We start from the raw sequence: 7,590 nt of genomic DNA on the forward strand, positions 1-7,590 counted from the left end.
TGTTCTTGCTGAGTCCCCACATGAAGGAGAGAGGGAGCTCTGTGGGGTGTCTTCAATAAAGGCAATACAGTCATTCATGAAGCCTCTGCCTTCTTAATCTATTCATGTCCCGCAGTCCCTACCTGATCATCTGCTAATGCCATCACAGTGGGGTGGATTTCAACTATGAATTGCAAGGAGGGGTCCACAAACATTCAGTCTAGAGCAGCCTCTTTCATGCATCATGCCGTCCCGCCTCAATGAAGTCATCATCCCCTATAATTTTACTTTCCTGACCTTCACATGTCCTTCCCGCCTGTCCAAAGAGTTTCCCAGACCTCATCTCTGCCACTGGACGCCCTTGGCCAAGGTTACTTATGCATGGAGGGGGCTTTTTCTCCACCATGAACCCATGAGGTTGACATCACAGAATGCTTTATTCCTGGGTGTATCCTCAGTGCCTGGCACCTGCGGCTTCACAGGGGCATGGCGGGCGGCGGTCATCAGATCCCTCTAAAGGCTCTGTGACACTAAAGATGGACGTACCGGGTCTGCAGTCAGTTCATTGACTCACGGATCCAAACCCACCCTCCATGGCCAGCTCCGTGAAGAGAGAAAGGAAGCTGCGTTTTGGCTGTGCCAGCTGGCACAGTGTTAAGCTTCGTCAGTAGAGGGCGTGGGAGGAACACTGGCAGAGGAAGACTTTTCTTCCCTGCTCCTCGGTGCTCCTCAGCAAACCGTCCCCCCCCCCCCCCCCCGCCCACACACACACCCCACATAGCTGCCAGGGCTGTGGGCTCAGGCAGCATAGGTAGCAGGCAGCTGGCAGCCAGCAGCAGCTCCCTCCGACATCCGCTTGGGTCCCAAAGCCTGGTACCTCCCTCTGAACAGCTCCCCTTAGCATCCTAGAAGACCTATTTCTAGCAGGTTCCACCAATGTGGCACTTCATTGATTTATTCCTCCACCATGGAGTGGGGCCCAGCTGCACACTCTCCAGTGAGGTCTGGATCTCAGCCCAGAGACCGGACAAATCGGGGTGGGGAGGCAGAGGGGGAGGGGGAGGGATCGGAGGTCTTTCAGATTCGCTCCTCCCTGCAGTGCTCTCTCTCAGCCCTAGGGACTGTGGCTGCTTCCTAGAGAGGTTATTCCTGTTTTCTTTAACATTTTTAGTTCTTACTAGCCAATTCCCTGGTACCTCAAGCCCTGGTGATAGTTAATATTTATGCTTAACTTTTCCTTTTCAAATTCCTGTGTGGTTGTTGTCTCCTGCTTGGACCCTGACTGATCAGACAGGTGGTCAAAAGAAGGATCCATTTTTCAACATGGTTGCCCTCCCTGATAACAAAACCCGGATAAGCCTTTTGTCTGCCTTGACTGCTGAATTTAAAAAGCTGAATCCAGGGGCGCCTAGGTGGCTCAGTCAGTTAAGCACCCAACTCTTGATTTCGGCTCTGGTCATGATCTCACAGTTTATGAGTTTGAGCCCCACTCTGTGCTGACAGCCTGGAGCCTGCTTGGGATTCTCTCTCTCCCTCTCTCAAAATAAATAAATAAACTTAAAAAAAAAAAAAAAAAAAAAAAAAAAAAAACACCTGAATCTGGTACCCTGCCATTATATACAGAATTTGACACCAGCGATATTGAATACAAGGCACATAAAGAGTAATACGATTATCTTCCATGAAGAACAAAAGATTATATACTCTGGGGGCAAGATTCACACAGTAATCAACCCCTTACCACAAATGTAAAAAACAAAACAAAACAAAAACAAAAACAACAAAAAAACCCTGTGAGTCAAAACTAGTCACTGAAATGAGCTGTTACTTCTAAAGTTGCCACCATCTCCAACTATACTTAGTAAGATTACAGTCCCTGGAAACGTCCACATTGGTTCCCCAACCAGTGCCCAAAAGGGCAAGTTACTGTTAATTGCAGGTTTCTATCACACCAGGTAACTATCACGAATTCTTCTGAGAACCCACAGATAAACCAAAAATCAGGTCCGTTATCGGGCTCTTGGGTGGAAAGTGTTTCAACTGCAGTTTGAGCTGAGGAGTGTTCCTGGCTGGGCTACATTCCAGCACTAGAGGGCAATATACTCACTGAGAATCTACTGTCCACTTACACACACACACACACACACACACACACACACACACACACACACACACCCCACACGCTTGTTACTGTTGCTTTATTCCTCCCAATTACAACTGTCCAATTAAAGAAAAGAATCCTGGGGCTCCTGGGTGGCTCAGTCGGTTGAGCATCTGACTTCAGGTCAGGTCATGATCTCACGGTTCATGGGTTCAAGCCCCACGTCGGGCTGTGCGCTGAGAGTGCAGAGCCTGCTTGGGATTCTGCCTCTCCCTCTCTCTCTCCGCCCCTTGCCCACTCATGCTCTCTTTGTCTCTCTCTCAAAATAAGTAAACTTAAAAAAAAAATGAAACCAAATAGACTAGAAGGCTGTGGTGCTAGCTATTTCTTTGGGAAATTACAAGAAAGAAAGCGCAGGGGTGCCTGGGTGGCTCAATCAGTTACACGTCTGATGCTTGATTTCTGCTCAGGTCATGACCTCACAGTTCATGGGTTCAAGCCCCTGCGGGCTCTGCACTGACAGTGTGGAGCCTGCTTGGAATTCTCTCTCTCCTTCTCTACCTCAAAACATAAATAAACCTTAAAAAAGAAAGAAAACACATAAAACAAATGTATAGTTTAAGGAATAAAAGGAGCAAAAATGCATAAATCACCACCCAGGTCAAGAAATTACCATCACTTCAAAGACCCCTCCCCATTCATTCCTTCCCACTTATAACTTCTTCCCTGATCCCTACAGGTAATCCTATCCTATCCTGGCTTTTATGATTATGGTCTCTCTTTATATTTTGGCACCCACATATATATGCTTAAACAATCTGGTGAAGGTTATTCGATATTCATTGAGCATCTAGTACTTGCCAGGCTCTCTTCTGAGCACTTGAAATAATAGTAATAAGGATCCTTGCCCTCACGGGGTGATGCTCTATTAAATTTAAGTTGTATCTGTTTTTGAACTTGATAAAAACATCATTCGAGACATAGAGCACCATACTTCTTTTGCATAACACTGTGAAATTCATTTGTTGTATGTAGGGGGGTTTTTTTGTGTTTTTTTAATTTTTTTAATGTTTATTTTTGAGAGAGAGAGAGAGAGAGAGAGAAACAGAGTGCAAGCAGGGGATGGGCAAAGACAGCGGGAGACACAGAATCCGAAGAAGACTCCAGGCTCTGAGCTGTCAGCACAGAGCCCAACATGGGGCTCAAACTCACAAACTGAGATCATGAGCTGAGCCTAAGTCGGACACTTGACTAAGCCACCCAGGCGCCCCTGTTATATGTAGTTTTAATTTTTGTTTTCTGTAGTACTCCATTGTAAAAATGTTTCATTATTTATTTATTGTTACTGATGAGTAACTGTGTGGTTTCCAGGTTGGAATGATGAGCTTTCCTTTTTTTTTAACTGTTGATTTATTTTGAGAGAAAGAGACAGAGAATGCCAAAAGAGGAGGGACAGAGAAAGAGAAACACAGCATCCAAAGCAGGGTCCCTCTCGGCTCTGAGTTGGCAGCACAGAGCCCAACACAGGGCTCGAACCCACAAACTGTGAGATCATGACCCAAGCTGAAGTCGGACGCTCAACAGACTGAGCCACCCAGGCGCCCCAGTGAACTTTCTTGTACATGTTTCCAGATGGACAGAAACATGAAATCTCTAGGACATAGATGTAGGAGAACTGCTAGGTTGTTGGGTATGCAAATCTTCAAATTGACCAGATGATAAATTATCCAAAATTGCTTGTACCAATTTACCCACTAGCTAGCAACGTGCGAGTTCCTACAGATCCATAGCCTTGCAAATCTTGTTATTGTCAGACTTTACATTCTTAGTCAGTCTGATGTGTTAATGACATCTCAGCGTGATCTTGTTTTCCCTATCTCTGAACAGGTATTGGTCTTTTGGATTTCCTCTCTTGCAATGCATCTTTTCAAATCTTTTGCTCACTGAGAGCAGAGGGGTCAGGGGCATTAGTGGAAACACACAAGCAAACCTGATGCTGAGTATATATCTGATACCTCTGAGGACTGCCAGTCTATAAGTTAAGAGTCATTGTAATCTAAGGGTGCCTGGGTGGCTCAGTGGGTTAATCAACCAACTTCGGCTCAGGTTATGATCTCACAGTTTGTAGGTTTGAGCCCCGTGTGGGACTCTGTGCTGACAACTCAGAGCCTGGAGCCTGCTTCAGATTCTGTGTCTCCCTCTCTCTCTTTCCTTCCCCTGCTCATGCTCTGTCTCTCTCGGTCTCAAAAATAAATAAACATTAAAAAGTTTTTTTTTAAAAGAGTCATTATAATTTAGATGTTGATGTTCATGTGCTAACAGCTGCATCACAGTCTAACTGGGTCTGGAATTTGCAGAGCGGACGTACGCCAATCAAGTTACAGAGGGAACTCCTTTCAAGAGGTAATTCCAAGGTAATTGTTCATAAAAGCAGTACAGAAATCTAAGAGCAAATTTTCATCACCTAATCCCATACACTGGTCTAGCTTGAAAAATAAAATATAAATAAAATTAAAAAAATAAAAATAGGGGCGCCTGGGTGGCTCAGTCGGTTAAGCGTCGGACTTCAGCTCAGGTCACGATCTTGCGGTCCGTGAGTTCGAGCCCCGCGTCGCGCTCTGGGCTGATGGCTCAGAGCCTGGAGCCTGCTTCCGATTCTGTGTCTCCCTCTCTCTCTGCCCCTCCCCCGTTCATGCTCTGTCTCTGTCTCAAAAATAAATAAACGTTAAAAAAATTTTTTTAATTAAAAATAAAAATAAAAATAAAAATAAAAATAAAAATAAAAATAAAAATAAAAATAAAAATAAAAATAAAAATAAAAATAAAAATAAAATGGTTAGGGGCACCTGGCTGGCTCAGCCAGTAGAGCATGCAACTCTTGATCTTGGAGTCATGAGTTCAAGCCCCATGTTGGGGGTAGAGTTTACTTAAAAAAATAAAAATAAAAAAGCATATTGTAAAAGAAAAGAAAAAGAAAGTGGTTAAATTACTAGGAAAAAAATTTTCCTTTTTTTCTTCTTCTAACATATTCTGTGTTAACAGCACACTTACCACCAGAGAACAGACAAAACAGAAGGAAGGCAAAATATCTTATTTCCCCAATTGAACAAGATCTAAGAAATGCTCATGTTATCAAGTACAACCAAGATGTAAATTCTGCTGGGTAACAGAACTATAAAGAAACTGCTAGAGAACCTGCGACTGTGTAAAAGGTGAGAAGGAATTATTAACGCTCATTGAGTACTTACACACTAGGCATACGTTACTTCAAAACCCTACAAGGCCGGTGTGTTTCCATTTTGTGATGAGGAAAGTGGCTCTGAGGGTTCAGAAACATAGCCAAGGTCACCCCCTAGGAAGTAGCAGGTCTGCCGTTTGAACTCCAGCCTCCCTCACTCTAGACCAAGCTCTTTACATTGCCCTGGGATCCCTGGGCAGTGGCTCCAAAAAGCATGCCAAACAAAAATGCTGTTGGCAAACCTCCAGACAGCAACTGAGCCAGAATTTAAGTGGCACTGATCCGAGCTAGGGAGAGTTTACCAGAAAAGTCGTCGGCCTTCATCTATGACTTAGTAGGCTTTCAGAAGGGGCACAGTGATTTACCGACATTTTCTGGTGCACTTTGGTGAGTGAGTGAAGACACCAGAAGGACCTTCTACATGGGCTCTCTGATGCACTGTTCTACCTTTTTAAAGATTTTTAATAGCTCGACTTTTAGTAAGAACTGCCTAGCTGGGAGGGCAAGGGGTCAGGAGCCCTGGGAAATGGCACTTTATTTTCGAGGTACCATGGAGCCATCCAAATGTCCACATAAGGGTCTACACCCAATTCCAAGGGTCAGGGGGAGGGGTTCCTCATACATCCACCTGGGTGTACCACAATTCAACTCCATTCTGGCACTACCTACCCAGAGATAGCATCTTCAGTTGAAGAAATTAAAACAAAATGAAACAAACGCCCACAGGCCCAAATGGTGTCACTTAGACCCCAGTTCCCAAACCAGTGCTTCATACATCATCGAATTGCAGGGAGCCTGGGTGGCTCAATCGGTTAAGCATCCGATTCTTGGTATCAGCTCAGGTCATGATCTCACGGTTCATGAGATCGAGCCCCATGTTGGGCTCCAGGCTGATAGTGCAGAGTCTGCTTGGGATTCCCTCTCTTCTCTCTCTGCCTCTCTCCTTCTCTCTCTCTCTAAAACAGAGATGAACTATAAAAAAAGAAAAAGGAAACACATAATTTAATTGCACTCTTGACCTCCCCAGGAGAGGGGGTGAGGGAGAAGTCAGGAAACTTTTCAGTCAGCGCCAATGAGTCTGCCAGTTGGGCCCCCTGCATCCCCCAAAGAAAGAGGAGGTCATCTGGAGGCTAAGAGCCCCTGCTATTCCCCCTAGAAAGCAGCCTTGCCTAGAATAATCCTTTTATTCCACTGTTTTCCTTGCCCCACCCTCCTCCCATAAAAGTCTTCCATTTTGTACAACTCCTCAGATCTGCCCTCCACTTACTGGATGTGGTGCTGCCTGATTCATGAATCATTCAATAAAGCTGATTAGACCTTCAAAGTTACTTGCATGAATTTTGCTACTTAACAAAAGACCTCGGTCCTACAGGACTGCCTCCTCCCCGTGTCTGATGCCAATAGCAAGTCCAGATCGTTTCCTGTGCTTCTGACCAACTGGCCGTGAATCAGAGGTTCCCGCAACCCCTCCTTCCTTGGGTTAGAGGAGTCTGCTCCAGTGGCTCCCAGAACTCAGAAACATTGTATTTACTGGACCACCAGTTCATTATGAAAAGATGCAACTGAGGAACAGCCCGATGGACGAGATACATAAAACAAGGGGCGAAGAGGTTCCATGCTCCCTGAGCATGCCACTCTCCCCAAAATTCCAAGTGGGCACCAACACAAGGTCTCCAGACCCCCTCCTTTTGGGTTTTTATAAAATCTTCATTACGTAGGCATGTTTGATTAAACCACTGGCCACTGGTTATTTAACTCAATTTCCAGCTCCTCCTCTCTCCCTAGAGGTGGGATGGGGAGGAGCTAAAAGTTCCAACCCTTGCTGACTCCACCAGCAACCACCCCCTATCCTTAGGTGCTATTCCAAAATCATCTCATTAACCGAACACAGGACATCTTTGTTGGGCTCTTCACTTAAGAAGGTCCAAGAGTTTTAGGAGCTCTGTGCCAAGAGGGACGAAGACCAAATACGTACCTATTATAAACCAGTGTGACACCATGGCACGTTGGCAGCTGTATAAATGGAGTTGGGTCTCAGGGGCCCAGGGTGGAGATAAAGTGTGGAACCATTGGCAAAGAGGCAGTTGCTGAAATCATGGGCAAAGATGAGAACATCTGACTGAGAGGATCATGTGAGTTAGATCTCCATTATGTCGGAAATGTCAATTAACAGACTGGAATTGCAAAATCCTGAAACCCCAAAGGCAAATACAGATGGTCTAAAATTACTCAAACTTCTCTCCCAGAATGTCAGTATGAGAAAAAAAAAAAA

At 45.0% G+C, this 7,590-nt stretch overlaps 1 long non-coding RNA gene across 1 annotated transcript in view; it reads right to left on the reverse strand.

The window, feature by feature from the left end:
* LOC122200104 overlaps positions 1-345 on the reverse strand; it is a 31,080-nt gene extending 30,735 nt beyond the window's left edge. The window contains exon 1 of the long non-coding RNA XR_006193719.1: positions 277-345. This is a non-coding gene — a long non-coding RNA (uncharacterized LOC122200104). The remainder of the gene's footprint in view (positions 1-276) is intronic.
* Positions 346-7,590: the final 7,245 nt, after the last annotated feature.

The sequence above is a fragment of the Panthera leo genome, chromosome A1 (assembly GCF_018350215.1).
Source record: "Panthera leo isolate Ple1 chromosome A1, P.leo_Ple1_pat1.1, whole genome shotgun sequence".
Lineage (NCBI taxonomy): Eukaryota > Metazoa > Chordata > Mammalia > Carnivora > Felidae > Panthera > Panthera leo.